We start from the raw sequence: 19,773 nt of genomic DNA, 5'->3' as shown, positions 1-19,773 counted from the left end.
GCCTCTAGGCCACTGTTTTCGGTCATGTTCTGTTGCAGGCAGGATGAGAGAGACAGTAGAGATGTGTCCTGATGTTTCCCTCGCTGACAAGAGCACCCACACACCCCAGCAACTCTCCTGTTGGCCCTTGAGCTAACAAGCTGAGCAATTGCACTGACCCCTGGGAGTGCTCCTCGGGTGGCATTCATCCGCCAACATCACGATTTTGCATGTGTCACGAACACACTGGCTGCCTTCTGTCCAGGTGCTCTCATCGGTACACTGGCCTTCAAATTGGAGTTCTCCAGAATATAAAAGAAAAAGAGAAAGAGGAAGAGGAGGGGAAATAGCTCTGAAGAAACAACTTATCTCAAAACATCTCAGAAACTCACCCGCTTAGAAGACCCGCAGGAATCATGGGGTGCCCATAGATACAGGGGCTTCTCAACACTGGAATTTTGCTTTGTAAGCCCACCATGCAGTGGAGAGAGTGCCTTAAGTGGAAGTGTGGGCGTGAAGTTTGCAATCAGACTATCAAGACTGACTTTTGATTCTCTTGTGTGATTGCTGGGTGACCTTGAGAAAGTCACTTTCCTTCTCTGGGCCTGAGCCCCTTCCTTGTCAGTGTGGATGGCCATCCTACCTCCCAGGATTGTTTTGAGAATCCAGTGGAAATATATGTGAGAAAGATTTGCATCCAGTAAAAATCATATACAAATATGGGGTAGCATTAGAATGAGTTCCTTTTGATTATTCCATAACTAAAGCCCTTGGCTCAAGTCCGAGACAGATGCCATGCTGTCCACCGAATTCCATTTTATACCAAATCATGTTAGAGAGTCCAAAGTATTTCCATTTTAAAATCCCATCTTCGGCTGCTTGCATGTTTAAATGAAAATTCATTTGGATAGCAGCATGCTTGGAGCAAGACAGCAGTAACTAAATAAACAACTAATCAGTGATGGGTTAGGCCTCTCCATAGGGACGTGGATGGAGGACGCTTGCAGTGTGCCTGCCTGGAGTGATCCCAGCAGATAGTTTTGGGCTCCAGTGTGTCCCCCTCTGGGCCAGGCCCACTCTCCCTCCGTTGGGAGCAAGCACACAGCCCAATTTAAGCACCCAATGTGTAGGCTGGGAATGGAAAGTAGATAATGGTGTGTGTTTGCTTTGTTAACTTATCCATTTTTGCATCCTGCTTTTCTTTCACTGTTAGCTAAGGAAAAAGCTTGGGGCCGCCATAGCTGGGCAGGAGGAAATGGAGGGCCCATCCTGGCCGCTCCGACCTTGAGTCTCCTCATCCACTCTCACCCACAAAGGCAGTTGCTCTGACCGAGGTCACTAAAGGCTCTTAATTCTTTCTGTGAAAGACAGTGATGGAGCCATGTCAGGGTGTTTCTGCCCCAGTCATTTCCTGGGGCACCTTGTACTCTACGCAGCGGCTGTGTCCTCACATTTGTGATTGAAGGCACAGACAGACAACAGGGTTCAGATTCCATTTTCCTAGCTCATGAGGGCGATTCTCTGGCAGGTCCCTTAGTGCGGTCCAGCCTGGGCATCCTGTCCATCTGTGTCCTGCCCTTATTCAAGGACCAGCTTCTCCAGCACATCATTCAGTGGCAACATGGCATCATGTTTCTGCATTTAGAGGGCCACTGATCAGCACTGTGATCTCAGGCAGCAGAGCTCAGATCATGGCAGCCCAGTGGTCTCATTAGCATCCTCATCTGTAAAATGGGCACAGCACTATTTACTGCAGAGAGCAGTCCTAAATATTAAACGTGGTCCTGAAGTACAGAGCTAAGCCAGTGTCTGTGGCCTCATAAGCCAAGGACATCACAGGAGCTCTTCCCAGTGGCTCCCACCCAGAGCTCATCCTGCTACAAGTTCTGAGCCATTGGTTAGCTCCTTCTATCATTTGCCGATTCATTAGTGCCTGCCTTTGACCGTAGGATTCATGGCCGCGCATAGTGCTGTATCACTCATAGCACTTAACATTTTACTGAGCATAGGATGGACATTTAACAAATGATTGTTTTGTGCTTTGTGAAGTCAGATGTGCCCATCCACACTAATTATGGAGGCATCCACAGCCTGTGCACAGGGTGAGTCCCGCTATCTTTGGTTCAGGCTTCAGTTTGCTGGAGCCATTCATTCATTCTCTCATGGACTATGTCTCGCATGCCTACCGCGTGCCAGGAATCCAGGAGGTGGTGGTGATCAGGCAGCCAGGATTTCTGTCTCCACAGAGCATGCAGTTTAGTTGGCTGCACTCATACACCTAAAGCATTTTTGCTCCCTCAAAAAAGAAATTATCAATGATTCCAAGTACTTAAAGATCACCATAACCTGAAAAGCTTGCTGGGTTGTAAATAACAACCTCACCTTATTGTGTTTATCTGTCATTGAGCTGGAAACAGTTACAAAGTAGGATGTGCGGCACTGCCTATTGAGTTTATTTTGTCTTTTATACAGAAATCAACCTTGTAGAGGAAACCACATCATTTTAAAAAGACTCGAGCTCTATTTTAAGGGTGTAAAGTAATCACCTTTTCTGGAGACGAATGTGTCCCCTCGAAAACACCTGACTACATCAGAGGCCGAGATGCAGATGTGGTGGGCCACCCTGATAAGGTCCCCCATGATGGTCTGTAGGGACCCCTCTGAGCAAGGGGAGACTTTCTTGTTCCATTCCTGAAAAGTGGCAGAAGAAGGAACAGGTGCCTTCGGGATTCAGAGTTAATCAAATCCACAAAAGGCAATCCAGTTGCTTCTTGGGTTCATTGAAATTAGTCCATTGGAGACTTCTTGGAGAGAGAAAAGAAGAGACAGAGACAGGCACAGAGACAGAAAAGATGAAGGAGGGAGGACAGAAGAAAGGCTTCATTTCTTTTCTTTTTTATTTTCGTTAATGTTCTCCAATAACAAACATATAGCCTGGTGCACAGAATGTCAGTTCAATGAATTGTCACAAACTAAACACACTCAGATAACCAGCATGCCGATAAAGACACAATACAGTACACACGAATCACCCGGCCCTACTGTACTCACAGCTGCCCTCTTCCACATGTTAACCTCCAACTTGATGCTAGGCTCCCTAGATAAGTGTGCCTGCTTTTCAACTCACATGAGTGGGATCACAGAGATTCTTCTCCTCTGTGGCCGGCTTCCTCTGTTCCACGTATGTTTGTGAGATTCACGCATGTTGTGGCCTATATTTGTGGTTGTCACTGTCGTTGCTGTGTGGTGTTCCATTATGTGAATATGCTACACATTATTTTATCTACTGTACTTTCGAAGGGCATCTGAGTAGTTTGCAGCTTTTATCTGTGGCACGTGGCTACTGTGCACATTTTTGTACAAGGCGTTTTTGTGAATATATGCCCTTATTTCACTTTAACTTCAAGAATCCAAGTAACTTTATAGATGTTGAAATTATTACATAGAGAGTCATAGAAGAGAAGTCTTCAATGTCCAAACACACATGGAGAATATACCTATTAAAGAGTACTGAGGAAAATATCTAAGTGTACTGAGAGGCACTTCTTCAAATATCTCTTTGTAGTAATTAGTAACTGCTGTAGTGTTAATAATTACTAATACTACAAATGTATATGAACTATTAATGATTATAAATGCTAATGATTGGTGGTTTGGGTAAAGCATTCTATTTCGTCCCCAGGATGAGTGAGGACATGTGTGAAATACATAGTAGTCGCTGACTCACACTTACAGGAAAGTTGGCTCTTCCAAAGGGCGGCAGCTTACTTCAGTTGCAGGCAAAGGATTCCTCAATAGGAGATGATCAGCTTTAAAATACTAGTCTTGCAATTCCTCATGTGTAAAGCAACAACAAACACTGCAAACCAGGAGGTGATGGGCAAAAGGGGAAAACAGGCATTATTAATTAGAAGGCATTTACGCTCACTTAAATGATTGAAGTAGAAGCCAAGAATCTGCAAGGAGGCGAAGGCTCCTAGATGATCTCTCCTTATTCTCCGTCTGCGACCTGCAGCCAGCCTTCTTCCACGGCCCAGTTCTCCCCAACAAAACAATTGCCATCCTTTGCTTCTTAATGTGCCAAGAAAGCAAAAACTAACTAAATGAATGAACAAATGAATAAGTAAAGAAAAAGAGCCCGGCCCGGGTCGCGGTGGCTCAAGCCTGTAATCCCAGCACTTTGGGAGGCCGAGACGGGCGGATCACGAGGTCCAGGAGGTCGAGACCATGCTGGCTATGCAGTGAAACCAAATCTCTACTAAAAATACAAAAAACTAGCGAGGCCCGAGGTGGCGGGCGCCTGTGGTCTCAGCTACTCCAGCGGAGGCTGAAGAGGGAGAATGGCGTGAACCCAGGAGGCGGAGCTTGCAGTGAGCTGAGATCTGGCCACTGCACTCCAGCCTGGGCGACAGAGCGAGACTCCGTCTCAAAAAAAAAAAAAGAGCCAAGCTCTTGTTCCCCGAATTGCTTCCTCCACCTGCTCCTAATAGGGAAGCCACCTTATGAATTACAGCTGCCTGGGCAAAGCTCTGAGGAACCTGTAGGCTATCTCACTTCCCTTTCACCCGCTGTAGGGTAATGAGATGCGAGGCTCTGGCGTGTTTGACAAGCTGGTTGCTCCAGCGGGCTCAGGGGCTGGAATGGGAGATTAATTAATGCTAAAAGACACAGTTTGATGTGGCAATGAAATTTCGATTATAATAATCTCTAATTATCTTGTACCTCGAGTGCCCTGGCTCTCCCAGGTGTTTCTTCTTGGTTGGAAATTGCTATTTGTGCATGAAATAAAGCAGGCTGCTTTTATTTATTTATTTTTGTGTGTGGGGTGGGGGGTTGGGGGTATAGGGAAGGACGTAAATAGGAGTGGAAAAAGACTATACACTGCCATGTTTGAGAGCTGAGGAATGTCTGAGGTGGAGTATCTCTTTGAGAAAAGTATAGCATTCGAGGAAAGTAAAGTTCACATTACTTTGTAGCAAATGTTACTAAGACAAGATAAAGGAAAATGTAATAAAGATACTGGACTAAACTAGAATTATTATATCTTGACTATTGATGGCCAGGCAAAGACCTCCAGGACTAGATTAAACCATCTCTAAGACTATTGGAGAAAAAGGGTCAAAGACAAAATTAAACCTCATCTGGGCAGGCAAGATGGCCCATGCCTATAATCCCAGCATTTTGGGAGGCTGAGGAAGGTGGATCGCTTGAGCCCAGGAGTTTGAGACCAGCTAGGCAGCATACTGACAACCCATCTCTACAAAAATTAAAAAATTAACCCAGGCATGGTGGTACATGCCTGTGGTCCCAGCTACCCTGGATGCTGAGGTGGGAGGATTACTTGACCCCAGGAGGTCAAGGCTGCAGTGAGCTGTGATTGTACCACCGCATTCCAGCTTTGGTGACAGAGTAAGACTAAGTCTTAAAATATATACACACACACACACACACACACACATATATAAAGCCTCATCTTTCCAGGTGCCATTAGGAGTCCTCTTCATCATAGGGATTCCACTTTAGAAAACGAATACAGGTTTCCATGTTTTAGAGCTTGGACAAAGGAAATAGAACTTCTATGGGGAAAAGAAGGATTTCGCATTCCCATCTGTGGCCGTGTATCCCCTAAGTCCCCTGCAGCTTGAATATCCATGGTAATTGTCACGTTTGCAAAGAGAATGTGGACTATTCCAGGCTGTGAAACTTGAATTCTTCAAGATTGCTTAGAAAGTTGGGGGGACCCATGAAGCCACTAGGGGAATTGACAGAGTTCACCTTCTGGAAGAACACGGAGGGAGGATATGAGGAGATAATCTCCCACACTCCACACACTCTGCAAAGCATCAGACTTATTCACAGATCTTCTAAGGGTGACCCCTTCCTCCCAGTAATTAATTAACATCTCTAAATCTGTTTTTCTCATTTGCAAAATGTGGAAAAGTTAGTCATAGTTTATGAAGATTATCTTTATGTGATAACAGGTCTGGCCCAGTGTTTGGCATGTAATCAATGCTTAATAAACACAGTTATCACCAAGAATATTTTAAACATTCTCAAGCCCTTTGCCCAAGCACACAGACATTTTACAAGATTTTAGGTAGAATCATAAGTGTGTGTCTGTGTGCGTGTGTGTGTGCGCACCAGCATATTGGAACTAACTGCCCTTCAGCTTTATTTTGGGCCTGTCTGGCGGCCAAGAGTCAGACACCAAATGGTACTCATGCCTCTCTCATCCTCAATCCCAGTACTAATTATCCTGCTCCCTAAGAAAATGGCTGCCTGCCCCTGAGCCTTCTTACTTGTCAGGAGTCCTGGTGGTGCCTCCAGACCAAGGGACACCTGAGTTGAAGACTGGAAAGGACCTTCCTCACTGCAAGATACTAAAGGGTGGGCTGAAGTGCTAAAGTGCTGCTCATGTTTTTAAAGACCGAAAGGGGACCCTGAGGAACTGCTGCAGATCTAGGGCAGAGGCAGATGTCCAGCGGGGGTGATGGGCCATGAGCCCAAGTGCCAGGGCTGTGGAGCACGGTGGAGATGGGCGCCGTCCTGCCCAGAGACAGGTGCTTTGCTCATTTGAGGGCTTCTGTGCATGGTGTGGTGGGGGTGGGGGCCAGGTTGAAGGAATCAGCAATAAGCAGTGTCTGTCCAGGCTGTTTTCTGCGCTGTGTTAGTGCATGGATTAGGAATAGGGAGATTTGGGACAATGCCCTTGTGCAGCTTGTGGCTGAGGGTTTGAGGAATTTTTCTATCATCCCTTTAAATGAAGATGACAGAGGTCTTCCCAGGGACTTAATAATAGATTCAATTAAGAGTAAGGCCATGTGGCTGCAAATACATTAAAGATTTTTTTCATTCTGTAGAACAAGTACAGAATGCCTATGTCATTTCAAACCAGGCTCTCTTAATCTGATTATGTCTAGTTGTGATAGAATGGAGTCAGGCTTTGACCTGAGCCCAGAGAAGCTCTCCTGTACCCCACCCACCACTGTTCCCAGCCTGCATGGCTGCTCAGGCCCTGGAAGGGTCTTGTACTTAGAAAAGCTTTATATCCTTACATGAAGGACAGAACAGGCAGCTATATGGTGAGGAAATGAACAGACACGGATATCCATATATTGAATAATTGGCTGGCTGTGGAGAATGGAACACTCTGTTGCCTCTTACTCACACTTATCTGCTTAAAATTGCTTCTACTGATGGAAGCCCCAGGAAGAAGGCAGCTTGCTTACAAGAATCACCCTGGAGGATGCACGGCTACATGCACACAATTTCGAAACGAGAGTATTTACATTCGGTTGGTGCAGCTGAACAGAGGACAGAACCTCATTTGCTTTCCATTACACTCACACTTGGTGTGCAAGAGTAAAGGACTCAAACTGGTATTTTGCTAAAGGGGTGTATCTGTTAGGACTAGGTTTCCCTGCAAGTAATAGAAACCTGGAAAGTAAACACTTAAATAATACAGGCATCCATTTTTCACATGCAAAATTCTAAAGATGGGGAGTCAGGGCTGGTGTGCTGCCTCTGCAGTCTCCCAGGACTTGAGTTCCCCTGCACCATCCCTGGTGTGATGCTTGACCTCATGGTCTCAGCCAGAGTTACAGCCATCTCAGAATTCTCCTTCCAAGCAGTACAAAGGGAGGAGGAAAGGTCAAAGGGCATAAGCCAACTGTTTTAGGAAAATTATTGGAAGCTCCCACACAACCCTCCTGCTAGCTGGAGCTTAATCACACGGCTCCATCTACCGGCAAAGGAGGTCGGGCCACAGTCTCTACTAAAAATCAATGATTCTATGAAGGTGAGAATGGATATTGAGGTAGAAAGTTAGCAATCTCTGCCTCAGATCATGAGAAATCTATTACATTTAATATCTAAAAATCTGATATTCCCAGGAGTAGATGCTTCTCAAATATTTTTTTTTTCTCTCTGCCAACCCCCAACTTAATCTCTTGTGATTAATCCTAGCTTCAAAGATTTGGACAAGCCCTTTGAGATTGAATCTAGAGAAAACCTTGGAAATGTTCAAGTTTGCATGACTTTTCTGTGTTCTCAGTGTTTCCCTTTTTTGCATATTACTTGAATTAAAGAAGAATCTTTGTATGATAAGAGTTTACCAATAGTGGTGATCGGTCCCACAAATTATTTCCTCATTCCTCTGCATTCATCCACTATGCACAGTCCGTACAGCCCAGTAATGGAAATGTGATCTACAGTCAGAGGATAAGTCAAAAGTTGAAGACTCTTTATAGAAGATCAAATCAAGATCCGATAGGCTCTTTTAGAAACTTGGATTTCATTTTTGCTTTATCTCTCCCGGGTCAGATCATGGTTATCACCGCCTGCATTGGGATCTCTTGGAGGTTAATTAGTTACCTGTATTGCAGCTCGAGTCTTTTATTGAATAGTTTTCTCTCCTTATCTTTGGCATACTACATGAAATTTTATCTAGGGTTTTTAGGGATTTAGAATTTTTTCCCTATGAAAACTTAATTTTGAATGGTATCTTTGTGATATTATTCTTGGATAAAAACACTAAAACTGTGCTTTCAAAAAGCAAAGCTTTTCTCAATTATTATTGTCTCGTATGTCCCACAATGGTCAGCCAGCTTTTCGTTACCATCCAGTGAACTCTGCTCTGTTGGTCCCCAGTGAAATCAAATAATTGAGGAAGCACGGCATAGCAGTTAGGCGCTCAGGCATGGATTCAGAAATATACGGAATTCAGTAGGGCTCCAGCACCTACTAACAATTTGGTTACTCTCCCTGGCTTTCAGATTTGCACCCATTAAATGACAATAGTACCTATTGTGAGGTGTTGTTGTGAAGAGTTTATGTGTGTATGAAAAGCGCTTAGCTTACTAAGTGTTCAGTAACTGCAATGTGTGTATATATCTCAGGCAGAGAAAACCACGCAAATCACAGAAAGCACCTGAACTAAAACAATTTTCAATCAACCTAACTTGTCAGTTTCAGGTTCTCTTTCCTGTCCATAATATTGCTAGAAATTATCAAACCAAGGTAGAGTTTTAAATAATAATGTATCCTGCTCTCTAAAAGTCCTGTCTTATGTTAATAAAGAAATGAAAGGCACTAAGAGATTGAAATATTTTAAAAACTACGTTTCCAATACAGACAGTAGCAATTGACTCACAACAAAATGATGTGGAAATAAGCACTGTAATACTTCCTCCCACGTTCCCATTAATTATGTCATTATTTTTCCATTGTCATTCGCTTTCATTTCTACAGTTTCCATAGTTGTTTGGTCCTAATTTTAAATGTTAATGCATTAAAATTTTACAATCAAAGGAGTCTGTTGCCTCCTTTTCCTCCACTGTGATTGGTCCATGCATTCTTGTATGTTTCAGAATGTCTGCCCTGTGTCTTTCAGGCAGCTTGGCTGCCACAATGTTTTGGGATGACATTTTATTTCTTTCAAATTCTGGCAAACACTGTTCTAATATCATCTAGCATTGAATATTACCTCGGAGAAGTCTGAGATTATCTTTTATTTATATTATTTTATTTATTTCTGGGACTTCTCTTTATTTTTTCCCTAGATGCTAGATATTTTTTACTTTATCCTCAATGCTAGAGTACTTAGCAAGCATGTTTCAGCACCCATTAGTCTGAAACAATTTTTCGAGGAATATTGAGTACTTTTTTGATCTGCAGATGTCGTTATTTCTTAATTTCAAGGTTATTCTTCTGTATTATGTACTTGAATACTTTTTCACTGTATTTATTTGGTGCTGAAGCTCTTTGTGTCAGGGATAGCATTTTTCTAAGTTGGATTTGCTCCATATTAATTATCTTCTCCCTAATTGCTTGAGTCATGTTGTGTTGTTTTTCTCAGCACTGACTAACAATATCTCAAATCTCCCCTTTATGCCAGTGTTTGAATTGTCCCTTGTGCCCCCTCTTTTATTACTGGCTTCCAATTTATTAGTTCTAAAATGGTCCTCATTTTGGTCTTGGATTCATAGTCTCACTCCTTCATCTCAATCTGAAGGTTTATAACTTTTCTTTAAGTCTTGTTTTATATTCACGTCCATGTTTTTTGTTACATAATTGTACAGGACAAAACTCTCATGGAAAATGGTCTTAGACCATTTTCAGCTTAGATTTTCTTCCAAACAGGGTTCTTCCTTTGACATTTGAAAGCAGAGTTTCATTTTTATTTCTTATTTGTTCTTTCCCCCCCTTTTCTGTAATATGTTTGTCGAGCTGCCATAGCACTACTTTTCATCTTGGTCATGCTTGGGCAACTTTTTTCAGACCATCTATTTGTTCAGATGATCTCTTCCTGTTGCATCCAAAAGCTACTCAGAGATGCAGGTGTTTGCCTTTCTAATCCACTTTGCCAAAGCCTGAGGCTCCAGAATGGGGGAGAGATCAGCTGAGTCGGTTTGAAGCATGTCTTAACGATTCGGTTCCAATTTATATATTTTTTGTTGTTGTTGTTGTTAAATGCTGACTCCCCAAAATCTGGCATGAACTGGGGTGTATTTCCCCATTTCATTTCAGAACACTGAAGGCCACATCAGTCAGCAGAAAACCAAACCTCTTTCGATGATTTTTCCTTTCTTTTTCACTTACTTTACTAATCCCTCCTATCCCATTGACTCCAAATGGAACTTAATGTCTTGTGTATTGAATTGAAAGTGAGGCTCTAAAAAATTAATTATTATGGCTTGGTTCAATCTCCAATCTCTGAAACTTAGAGTTTTCTATAAAGTTATGAAGGTTGTTCTGTCTTCTAGTCTTCAAAGGAGTTTAAGTTTGCTGCATATCCTTTTCACTGTTTGAATCAGGGTTCTGTCTCTCTCTCTCTCTCTCTCACACACACACACACACACACACACACACACACACACAGCCATACAATTTAGAACAGCAAACAGCTGGACATAAAACCTATTTTGGTCTTCTTAATGAATCAGAACTCCTACCACGGAGAGCGATTTCTGAATCAAATTTTATAGGGAGGGGTTCTGTTTCTCATGGTGTATTACGCTCAGACAATGCATATTAGGGCAGAGAGAGAAAATGAGACAGCCCCAAATCATGAATATCCAAAGCAGCCCAACTCTATCTCTTCAAGGCTATGTTGAACCAGAACCCCCTTGTGAGCTGTTTTGAGTTGCAGATCTGTTTGCAAATGAGCTTGGAGCATACTGGGTAAACAGGAGTGGTTGGTAAACTATTTCACTTCACCAGTGAGCTGAAAAAGCATTGGATAATATGTTATGAGTTGTAGATCTGTTTGATTGCATTGTTGCAAAGTGGGAATTGTTTTGCAACATAGATTCTTAATCACGGAGGCATCTATGATTGAATGCGTCGAAAATTGGCTGAAATTGAAAGTTAACTATACTGCAGACGGCTTATTCTGGTGTATAATTGAAAATAAATTCTAATAACTCTTCTTGAAAGAGCTGCTCAGAGGAAATTTCAAGCCCCCTGGAAAAAAAAAAAAAAAGTGCTTTCTCAAAGCGACTCTCTCTCTGCATGATACAGTAATGAAAATAAAGCTCTCTTCTAAGCCTAAACTAGCTTCTCTATGATGCGAATGCACTGACCAAAGTATGTCGATACTGAACACTTGCAGACTTATTTTGTAATGTGCTTCCCAAGCCTGTATGCTGGAGAGGTCTTATCATTTCTCTCTGAAGTCACTTTAGGATCCTTTTATACAAGGACAACCCATTAGGAAAAAAAAAAAGAGTGAGCCTCTTTAATCAAACAGCCTTTAGTTTGAATTCTTGCTCCAGTCTTTGTGAACTTTGTGACTTTAGCAATATTTTTGTTGTTGCAATTTTGTTTCTGAGCCTCAGTTTCTATCTTTTAAAATGGGTTTAATAATATAATTTTCTCTGTTTTGTATACTTGTAAATATTACAAATAATATATTTACATGAATAGTACTTTGTATATAATTGGTATTCGACACATTGTAGGAGTTAGATTTGGATATGATATGTGTATATATACAGAAGCTGCATATTCATCTCGATATCATTCACATATGCATATTCTTGCTAGATTTAGTCAGGCAACAAATAATGACCTTCTGGTCAACAACAAGCCACATATTCCACGGTGATTTCCTAGGATTATAAAAGAGCTGAAAACTTGCTATTGCCTAGTGCTGTTGTAGCCATCATAATGTCGTACTGCAATGCATTACTTACGTGTTTGTCCCGATGCTGGTGTAAACATTTCTCCCTAGAGACTGACTGCTACCTCTAGGTGAAAATGAGACTTTTTAAAAGAGTGACACCTTCTCAAGAAGAGCCTCAGGCAGGTCCTTCAGGAGGGATTCCAGAAGAAGGCATTGCTATCACAGGAGGTGACATCTCCTGCGTGTTACTGCCCCTGAAAACCTTCCAGTGGGATGAGACGTGGAGGAGGCAGACAGTGATATTGATGATCCTGACCCCATATATGTCTCAGCTACTGTGTGTGTTTGTGTCTTAGTTTTTAACAAAACAGTTTTAAAAGTAAAACACAAAGAAAATGTATAAATAGAAAAAAAACTTATAGAATAAGGATATAAAGAAAGAAAATGTTTTTGTACAACTGTATGATATGGGTACTAGGTACTAATATTACTATAAAAGAGTTTAAAAGTTTAAAAAATAAAGCTTGTGAAGTAAAAAGGTTATAATAACAAGTTGAGCTAAAGTTAATTTGTACTGAATACTTTTTTATTAATTTAGTGTATCCTAAGTGAACAGTGTTTATAAAGTCTACAGTAGTGTACAGTAATGTCCTAGGCCTTCATATTCCCTCATCTCTTCTCACTGACTCACCCAGAGGAACTTCCAGTCCTGCAAACTCCATTCATAATAAGCGCCCTATACAGGGGAACTAGTTTTTCTTTTACACCGTATTTTAACTGTACCGTTCCTCTGTTTTGTTATATTTAGATACATGAATATTTGCCACCGTGTTACAATTATCTGTAGTATTTAGTACCGTCACATGCTGCACAGGTCTGTGACTTAGGACCAATAGGCTCCACGGTCTACCATCGAGGTTTGTGTAAGTGCTCTATGATGTTCATACAATGGGGAGAATGCCTAAGGCTGCATTTCTTAGAATGTATTCTGAGGTTAAGTGACAAGTGGCTGTATTTAAGTCCCTATCCTGCTCCATTTCTGCACACCTATGGGCAACAGTTGAATAGGAGAATCAGAAGCAGACATAGAGCCCCACCACAGAGGACTGAACACTCCAGTCCTGGATGCAGAAAAACTAGAGTGCCAACCAACTCTGGCTCAAGGCTATCCTCTCTAAGGCTATATATTTTTTTTTTCATCTGTACAACTGAAGTAACAGCTTTATATATAGCTGTCGCTTGGTGTCTGCAGCAGATTGGTTCCAGGACCCCAACAAATACCAAAATTCAAGGCTACTCAGGCCCAGCACTCCTCCCTGTGGAACCCTCAGAAACAAAATTAACTCTCCTTAGCCACAGGCATGGCATCCTGAAAATACCTTGCTTTCCATCCATAGTTGGTCGAATCCTGGATTCGGAACCTGTGGACACGGAGGGCCAACAGAATTCCAGTGCACTGCATTGTTACATAAAACAATGCAGACTGCCTGGCATCTGTGAAGTTCTTTTTAAATGTGTGCTTGTAGTCGCCCCTGCAGCCACAGTGGCCGCACTGTTTGTGCACTGCTCCAGAGCACATGAAAGCACATGGAGAATGGGCTTCAGAATGAAACAGATCTGGACTCCTCATGACTCTGCCTCTAACGGGCTACGGAACCTTAAGCAAGTGACTGTATATCTGTGAGTCCACATTCCCACGTAAGTGGAGATTATAACACCTTTCAGTAGAAGGAAGAAGCTTTATTGAGATGGCGAACACCGTGGGCTCTAACCATGTTAGCTGTCTCTTTAACCCCTCTCTGCTTGTTGTCAGCCTAGTTTTGAGCAGCAGTGGACTTCAGTGTTGCTTTTTTCTGATGGCTTCTGCTCAGGAGTGACTAGATTGATTGTCATCTTTGAGATGAGGAAGAACCCAGATTGCCCTTAAAACTGGCTGGCTTTTTCTGTGTCCAGAGAAAATCCCGTTTCCCTCTTATCTTCTAAATGAAACATATGCTTCTTAGTCCAAGTCAGCAGATGCCAACGTGGGTACACAAGCTGTCTACTCCATTTCCTGGTCAGCTCCAACAATGTTGTGCTCACTTCCCTTCCAAAAATAAGTCCACTGAGGTCTGCGATGCATAGCCAGGACATCCATCCTCGTCTGGCTATGGTGAATGTGGCCCCTGAGCTCGTCTTCTCCTTGGAAGACCAGGGGCACTCTGCACACAACTACATCCTATCTCCCTGCCTGGTTCTCAAACTGGGTTCAAGGCCCACCCACCTGTATTCGCAGGTCTTTTCCAGACGGTCCACTGTCTAGGTCATACTGCCTAGATGCACTCTACTTTTAACAGGCCAGCTGCTCTCTACCTCTAATAATCCTGTCTCTTCTGCTTGTGGGTAAAGCCTGGACTACCCCCAAGGCTGATAAGTGGCAGCTATATATCTGACCTCCTCATACCATCATTGAGGGTAGTAATTACCTTCTCATCTCTGCTCGCCTTCCTCACCACCGACCTTCTTTCCAGTTCCTGTGCCCAAGCCAAAAGAACAAAACTCCACCATTCTTAAGTAGATATTTTCATGAAATTTGATCATTGAAAGCCAAGCTGGCTCATCAACCTGGTGATGCACAAGAGAAGGCATCTCGCAGAGATGTGACAAGGATTAGACATTGATTAAAGTTCTTGGGATAAAAGTGCTCTCAACAATGGTAGAATTTTCTATTTGCTTTGCAGCCTCTGATTCTAGTCTCTTCCTATAAATCAGTTTCTCTGTGGACTGATGACTAACAAAGCAAAATATCCTCAATAGCCCCATGTCCTCAGTAGCCATATTTAACTAGGTCACATGGCTACACTAAGCATAACACAAGCCTTAATGATGTGACCACAGTTATTTTAGGAGCTCCTTTAGTTTGACAAATCCCAGTTCTTATGCAGTAAAACCTTTTCTGGGATGAAAAGCATAGATATATCAATTCACAGTGTTACCAATCACAGGAAAAATGTACCTTGTTGATAAGGTTAGGAACATTATTTTCATATAAGAGAGGGCAGTCTATAGATAGTTTTTAAAATTTAAGTTTAAAAAACTTAATTTGAAAACATGCTAACAAAAAGACAGGGTGCAGTGGCTCATGTCGGTAATCCCAGCACTTTGGGAGGCCGAGAAGAGCAGATCACCTGAGGTCAGGAGTTCAAGACCAGCCTGGCCAACATGCTGAAACCCCGTCCCTACAAAAATACAAAAATTAGCCTGGCATGATGGCAGGTGCCTGTAATCCCAGCTACTGGGGAGGCTGAGGGAGCAGAATCACTTGAACCCAGGAGGCGGGGGTTGCAGTGAGCTGAGATCATGCCATTGCACTCCAGCCTGGGTGACAGGGCTAGACTCTGTCTCAAAAAAAAAAAAAAAAAAAAAAGAAAGAAAGACAGAAAGAAAGATGCCTAATAAGTAAATCAGATAAAGAAGACTTTTTCTGGAATTGCTCTGATAAAATGAAATGGGCTGGCTTCAAATCATACCTGTTATGACATCCCATTTCTACCCCCTTCTAAGGATAATGATAGCATTCTGAAAACCTAGATTTTAGTTCCAGACTTTGCCATTAAATAGCCAGGAAATCTTGAACAATCTGTTTGGTCTCAGGTTTTTTGTTTGTTTGTTTTAATTTATAAAATAGAAACAGTATAATTCCCCCTGTACATCATGTGAAAAAAATGTTTAAATTTAGAATAATAACAATAATAGCTTAGACTCATTAAGTGTTTACAGGTATTCTTCTGAAAAACTGTGTAAAACTAAACTAATTCAATCTTCACAGCACCCTCATTGGCCAGCTACTACTATTATGCTAATTTGATATATGAGAATACTGAGACACAGAGAGGTCAAGTAACTAGCCTGAAGTCACACAGCTGTTGAGTGTCAAAGCTGAGATTTCACACCTGGCCATGTGAGCTCACACTGGTACAACTATCTCATATTGCCTTTGTAACAAATAAGACAGTGGTAGTCACAGCAGTGTGTATTCTAGAATGTTAAGATGTCTTTTAGCGTAGAAATAATTGTGGACATACCGTTAGGAATGGAAAGTGATACTACTACTTTGGGTCTTTGTTTGTTTGTTTGTTTTTCTTTTGGTTTGGGGATTTACTAAGAAGTTGCTGACTGGGCCTTCTTCTCTTTGCTGATAGCATTTATTTTCCAGGGAAAATGGCAGTTTCTCAGATAAGAATTTGATAGTTGAAATGGAAATGCCACTTTCAATAAAGAAATCTTAGAAAACTAAAAAAATTACCCGTGCACTCTTTGATATCACACCACAGACATCCTACCTCGTAGCTCAGATATAGTTCTGCATAGTTGGGAACTGCAAGACCTCGCTATTTTCTGTTTACCTGAGGGGTAGAAGAATCTCTTTCTGAAGCACAAGTGTTGCCCCTGCCCCACCATGCAAAGACCTCGCGGGCCCTGTGTTGGGAAAGGCTGGTAACTTTTCAAAAAGTGAGTTGCCCAGGCCGGGCACGGTGGCTCACGCCTGTAATCCCAGCACTTTGGGAGGCCGAGGCAGGTAGATCACAAGGTCAGGAGTTCGAGACCAGCCTGGCCAATATGGTGAAACCCTGTCTTTACTAAAAATACAAAAATTAGCCGGGTGTGGTGGTGGGCGCCTGTAGTCCCAGCTACTCGGGAGGCTGAGTCTGGAGAATCCCTTGAACCCGGGAGGTGGAGGTTGCAGTGAGCCAAGATGGTGCCATTGCACTCCAACCTGGATGACAGAGAATCCGTGTCAAAAAAAAAAAAAAGAGTGGCCCAATTTCTCTTCTGGTTCTATTGAGCTAGGGAGACATGGGAGAGTCTGTCCTGGAAGAGGATGGTGGTGGCAGAGAAGCTCCAGTTCTGAGAATGTCTTTTTGTTTTCTTTCTTCTGTGATCTCGTGCTGGTTCTGTCACCTCCTTGCAGCTGGGAAGAATATAATCTTCAAAGGGTTTCCTTAACCCTGAGCAAAGGATGAGACCAAACCGAAGGAAACAGTACCTCCTGATGCTGGAAGGATAAACATGTGCAACCTGTTATTGTGACAATAAGACAGGCTAAAAGCAAAAATGGGTTCAGTCAAGGTGTAGATGCATATATCCTAAAAAAGACCATTCACAGAGGAAGATGCAGCCTTTCTTCATTCTTACCCGTGGAAAGTAAAGCCCAGGGAGGACTCATTCCTGCCATTAGAGGCTTCCTGCAGGCTCTCATCAGCATATTTTGGTGTTGCCTGAACCATGAGATTGACCTAATTTGCCATCTTTTGTCTTGCTAATGAGGCTGGCTCTACCCTACTGCTTCAAGAAAGATCTTGTGTTACTTTCTTAGTGAAATGTGAGACTTCGAGTCCAGAGGCCACACCTGCAGGAGGTCTCACTCCACAGGTGATTTCAATTAAGTGCTGTGCCTACTAAGCCAGTCACCTCACCCTTCTGAATATGGAAATTACCCTTGAAGGGTTTTAAAAAACCTGCAGATGTCCTTGTCCCGCCCACTCTAAAACTACTAAAGCTGAACCTCAAGGAGGCAATTAGAATTGTTTAAAATCTTTAAACAAAACATGAGAATTGTTTAAAATCTTCCTAGGTAATTTGGGATAAGAATGACTGCACCTGGGCCGGGCGCGGTGGCTCAAGCCTGTAATCCCAGCACTTTGGGAGGCCGAGACGGGCGGATCACGAGGTCAGGAGATCGAGACCATCCTGGCTAACACGGTGAAACCCCGTCTCTACTAAAAAATACAAAAAACTAGCCGGGCGAGGTGGCGGGCGCCTGTAGTCCCAGCTACTCGGGAGGCTGAGGCAGGAGAATGGCGTGAACCCGGGAGGCGGAGCTTGCAGTGAGCTGAGGTCGGGCCACTGCACTCCAGCCTGGGCGGCAGAGCGAGACTCCGTCTCAAAAAAAAAAAAAAAAAAAAAAAAAAAGAATGACTGCACCTGGTACATGGTGTCTCCTCATCAATAACTGAAGGCAACTGATCTCTGCCTTTTCTTTGCTCACTAGGCTATAGAATTAAGCAAGTTACTCGAATTTTCCGGACCTGAATGTCAGCACTCCGTATTTGCTGTCAGTACCAACACAAAGGAATCACAGGGATGACCTTGCTCAAGAGACCTGAAATTGGTCTACACAAGCAACCGCATATTCGTAGGAGCAGGCTCTCTGTGCTCAATTGCTACTTGAGGACAATTAATGGCTGTCTACACTGACACTGCTTCCTAATTCCTCTGGCCAGACTTGCATTCTCTACCCAGGTCAATATGATAATGATAACGATTATGTTTTCCTTATTCACTAGACTGAGGAGTTCTGTGAAATGACAGTATGACTTTGAATGGGAAGTGAGAGTTTTACCTGATATTCTACTACTGTGATCTTAGAAAGCCACTAATGTTACTCAGTCTTAGTTTTCATTTTTTTTTTCATTGATAAAAAGAGGGGAATTAGACTACATTGGTGGTTTTCAAAATCTGTTTCACATTGGAATACTTTAAAATAAACCAGACTGAAGGGGAGCATCTCTGATTGCAGCAGATCTTAGGTGGTCGAGCTGAGACCCGCCTCTGGGAAGCCTCTCTGAGGCCTCCGTGGATCCCTGGTCTGGTGAGGCCAAATGAAGAGGAAGTCTGAAGGTCACTCACTGATACCCGTCTGGGGTTTTGAACTGTCAGCCTGCCTGCCATTTCCAAGGGGGGAAGCTATGGGTTGCCAACCTCTTTTCTTTGAGAGGAAAAGACTGGAGAATTGGTAGTGGCCACAAAGGTGCACTACTTGCAAATTAATTCAGTGCATAACTGAGTTTCTTTAAAGTTCCAATATTCTAGATTTTTTTTTTTTTTTTTTTGATGGAGTCTCCCTCTGTCGCCAGGCTGGACTGCAATAGCATGATCTCAGTTCACTGCAACCTCCACCTCCCGGGTTCAAACGATTCTCCTCCCTCAGCCTCCGGAGTAGTTGGGATTACAGGCACCTGCCACCACACCCAGTTAATTTTTGTATTTTTAGTAGAGATGGGGTTTCACCATGTTGGCCAGGATGGTCTCAATCTCCTGACCTCATGATCTGCCTGCCTTGGCCTCCCAAAGTCCTGGGATTACAGGCATGAGCCACTGCGCCCGGCCCCAAAATTTTAGATTTTAAGACATCCAATCTTTAAAATGACTCTTTAGTGAAGTGGAGAACAAAGGGAGATACCCGCTGAAATTCTGGTAATGTTTAGAAGGGCCATTTCCTGACACATGGCAGCCACTTGAAGCAGTTGGTCAGGCTGGATAAACAGTGCTAAGCAGGCAACATGGAGCCTCACAGGCGTGAAGGTGTGGGAAGCAAGCTCTAGCTTGTGAAGACCACCAGGAACCTGACTCCCAGGCGTCCTCCACACAGTAGAGAGTCAAGGCACTGTGAAGTTGAGTCAGTATTTCATTCTGGAAACTGCAGAGAGATTCAGATAGTTGCTTGTCAAAAGAATAACAATTTGGGGAAGTGGGAGAACCAACTTTGAAGCAGATGAAACAATATAAAACTCCAGTAAACTCAGGTATCACTCTGGAATTAATGGAGGACAAATTGGATCTGCTGTTAAGTTAAATACCCATCTGCTCGCATCCCTGGAGCCCATAAATTTGTGGGGCTAATTAGTTGT

The 19,773-nt window shown here is 42.8% G+C and overlaps 1 protein-coding gene and 1 long non-coding RNA gene across 10 annotated transcripts in view; one reads left to right on the top strand and one right to left on the bottom strand.

Moving 5' to 3' along the window:
* The window catches only part of NTM (neurotrimin), a 1,410,016-nt gene that overhangs the window by 692,052 nt on the left and 698,191 nt on the right, over positions 1 to 19,773 (top strand). Inside the window, exon 1 of one of the 9 annotated variants that reach the window (XM_017949129.3) lies at positions 13,523 to 13,801. The exons of the other annotated variants lie outside the window; for them this stretch is intronic. The gene's annotated coding sequence lies outside the window, so the exon portion shown is untranslated. Of the gene's footprint in view, positions 1 to 13,522; positions 13,802 to 19,773 lie in introns of those variants that run through there. 9 annotated transcript variants of the gene reach the window in all.
* Positions 175 to 13,553, bottom strand: LOC103878031. Its single transcript, XR_638003.4, has 3 exons — positions 13,483 to 13,553; positions 3,713 to 3,838; positions 175 to 281 (listed from the first exon to the last, which is right to left on the bottom strand). It is a non-coding gene; the product is annotated as an uncharacterized LOC103878031 (long non-coding RNA).

The sequence above is a fragment of the Papio anubis genome, chromosome 12 (genome assembly GCF_008728515.1).
Source record: "Papio anubis isolate 15944 chromosome 12, Panubis1.0, whole genome shotgun sequence".
Taxonomy (NCBI): domain Eukaryota; kingdom Metazoa; phylum Chordata; class Mammalia; order Primates; family Cercopithecidae; genus Papio; species Papio anubis.
This window is presented reverse-complemented; position numbering and strand designations above follow the sequence as displayed.